The sequence below is a fragment of the Ruditapes philippinarum genome, unplaced genomic scaffold (assembly GCF_026571515.1).
Source record: "Ruditapes philippinarum isolate M1 unplaced genomic scaffold, ASM2657151v2 ctg1441_1_1_1_1, whole genome shotgun sequence".
Classification (NCBI taxonomy): domain Eukaryota; kingdom Metazoa; phylum Mollusca; class Bivalvia; order Venerida; family Veneridae; genus Ruditapes; species Ruditapes philippinarum.
Window position 1 is genome coordinate 87,173 of NW_026863631.1, and position 3,386 is coordinate 90,558.

At 29.6% G+C, this 3,386-nt stretch overlaps 1 long non-coding RNA gene across 1 annotated transcript; it reads right to left on the reverse strand.

Annotated features, from left to right (window-relative positions):
• Positions 1 to 306: 306 nt before the first annotated feature.
• LOC132722760 (uncharacterized) lies at positions 307 to 2,133 on the reverse strand. Its single transcript, XR_009624657.1, has 3 exons — positions 1,948 to 2,133; positions 1,614 to 1,713; positions 307 to 666 (listed from the first exon to the last, which is right to left on the reverse strand). It is a non-coding gene; the product is annotated as an uncharacterized LOC132722760 (long non-coding RNA).
• Between the last annotated feature and the right edge of the window lie 1,253 nt (positions 2,134 to 3,386).

Below are 3,386 nucleotides of genomic sequence, written 5' to 3' on the forward strand. Positions count from 1 at the left end.
TGTTCAACCGTAAAGAGGGTATTACGAGTGTATTTTCATATTGAGTTTTTTTTTTCAAGAATTATGTAAAAATAAAAGTATGCATCTGTGTGAGCAATTAATTATATCTTTTATAAAATCAAGACATGCAATAATTTCAATATTAAAAGAAACAAAATTGATGTTATTATCTTATCTTTTAATTGCAATTAAAACAATTTATCTGTTATGGATATGGTAAATGCAGCTATTGTCCAAAAATCTTTAACAACATTGACGTCACAGCTGTATTACAAAAATGTTATGCAATGTATACAATATGGCCGGTAGGTCTAAACTACGAAATCTAGGCTGTTTTCGCGATAATAATAAAACAAAAATTCAACTTATTTGGTTAAAACACACATATACATTTTAAGTACGCTTGAAAATTAAATATATCTTTATTTGGCATTACAAATTTATTTTAAAATGTCACTTTTATGTTTTGACAGATTCACTTCCATAGCATCTGAAAAAAAAATCTAGTTGCATTACTTATAATTATTTGAACACTTTTTTCTTCTTTATTGATCTCGTTTATTCTTGCTCTCCGCCCGTGCTGTCACTTGTCAAAATTTCTTGCGAATTTAATAGTCGTCCAAACTGTAATTTTCATGAGAAATGCCTCCCAGGACCAAGCTGTTTCTGCAAAAAAGGTATAAAGGATAATTTAATGAATATACACCAATGCATTTATCTATACAATGTATTTATCTTGAAATTTGATGTTTAAATTGTCGGTGTTTTTAATCTAACAAGAACGTATCCGTTATTTAATGATGAGGAAAAAAGACGTGTCACTCACATCAAAATTTGCTATACATTAGTGTAATATTATTATTTGCTGATAAGAGGGTTTATTTGCAAACTCTACCCTGATATTCCTACAAAATAGTTCCACTTGGACAAATTTACAGAGCCAACATTGATTAATATATATATTAGCATTTACCTTATTATGTATTACAAATCTTTTTTTCGTGACATATTTTGTATTGTAAACTACGACTTATGTATAATGACTTTTGTATTATGTCTTATGTATAATGACTTTTGTATTATGTCTTATGTATAATGACTTTTGTATTATGTCTTATGTATAATGACTTTTGTATTTTGTCTTATGTACAATGACTTTTGTAGTATGTCTTATGTATAATGACTTTCGTATTGTGTTTAATGTGATATGAATTTAACAATTATATATTTTGAATTTAAAAAATATTGTTCTTGTTTTCTAGCTATCAGAAAGACCATTTAAAGTGAAATAAGAGTCTTTTTTCATTGACGCGCCTAAAGTATAACGCTAACATTTAGCGCGTCATTTCGCTATGTTTGTATAACGCTAATGACGTCACGTCAAAATATATGCACGGCCGTGCAATACCATATTGACGGAGTCGCAAAATCGGCACGGGTGTGTGATAAATTCACATATATTGTTCAACTAGCAAGATGATATGATAATTCGATAAAATATCATCATTCAGTAACTCGGGCTTTGTAATTGCCAGATAAATTATAAACCGATGTATTGTATTTTACTTTGTAAAAAGAGTCACAGGTAGAGGCTAAATGTCAAATATGTTTACCTCTATGAATCTCCATAAGTTTATCTTTTCCAATGTTTTCTTGGTCTTAGCCTGCTATTTTCTAACCTAGTACCTAAATACGTTTACTACTCGCATTTACCTGAAATAATAATGTATACTTTAAACAGAATAAAGTTTCACACATTTTGTTTTGCAAATATCTTGATACTTAAACTTTAACAGTTTAACTTTAACAGTTAACATAATTGTTGTGCCCGTGACCTACTTTTTCATTTGAGATGATCCATAGTCGAACCCTAACCTTGTAAGGGAGATGATTATACAAGTAAGGAGAAATACACTACTGTCATACTGTTTAAATTTCAACACTTACCAAAGCGTCTGCTGTTTCACTATCAGATTTACCTCCAAAGGCTGCCATGATGAGCGTACTTGATGAAACTTGTCTTTTTGCCGCTTTTTTGTAAAGTCATAATACATAAGACAAAAGTCATAATACATAAGTCATTAGTCATAAGACATAACTCCTAAGACAAAATGGCACTTATGGGCTTCCGTACAAAACAGATATGCGAACGTGTCTACAACATAACAGCCTCCTACATTATCGAAGTAAACAAACTAGATCTTACGACGTGACTCCACACTATTTGTATTCTTCTGCGAAATTTGTCCAAAGCCTATTAAAATTGGTTGTGCTCAGTCTTTTTACTCTATGCGACATTTAATATTTCTAGCATTACATGACATTGGAATAATATTACATTTTACTATTTAATTAAATACGTTAAATGGGTAATATTGACAATGTCCTAGCAATTATGTTGATTCATTGCCAAGAATATGTAAATTCTGCCGACCTATAAGAAATAGATTGCCAAGTTACTACAAAATATTTTGTGAAAAGATGTACTTTGTCTACATTTTCAGTGGAACTAACATGCCTGGTAGTCTGGCATTATGCCTTTTCTTAAAAACAATTTATTTGACAAGATTTTATTAATGTATTTCATGTTACAAAACAAATGCTGATATACCTACTATTTTACAATATCATATGAACATGACTAAAAGGTCACACTAAAACATACATTAATAAAAAGGAAAACTTCATTTTAAACATTTTTATAAGTGTAAATTTGTTATACTTATCTAATGTTATGATTATAGGACTTCTAGACTAAGTTTTAATAATAAGTTGTTAAAATAATGTTAAATACAGTTATTATAGTTTGTTCACCCTTAAAAAGCAACATAGCTTTAATACTTTAATATGTTTGTTGTCATTATACGGGTATTTTTCGTTGGGTAATATTGCTTAATTCCAAACGAAGCTCGTAAAAATATCGCTAAGCTTTTTAAAAATCATTTGCACTCAAATTGTGATCTACCTGGTTATTTAGATTATTAGATTAAAAAAATCTAAGTTTCTAAGCACATGTCAATTGCAAAATCAAATGCACTTGTAATTATAGTTGCCATGCCAAAAGACTAAAATAAAAATTAGTAAGCGTCGAATTTGATCATATATAATTTGCTTGCCTAAATACATAGTTCCTCGGAAAAAGTGCTCAGCTTTAATAACAGTATACTATCGTATGTAACAAGGTCATACCGAATCGCCAGCGTCGGCGATGATTTTCTGAACTTATGTAACCAATCGGCACTCAATAATTCCGATGTTCGGAAAAAACTATTCAAGTCATCTTATCAAACACTTATTTCTCGTTTATGCTGTTTTCACTGCAAATGATGTTCATAGTTTAATAACAATGCATGAATTTATATTAATTGGCAAATTGCCATTTATCA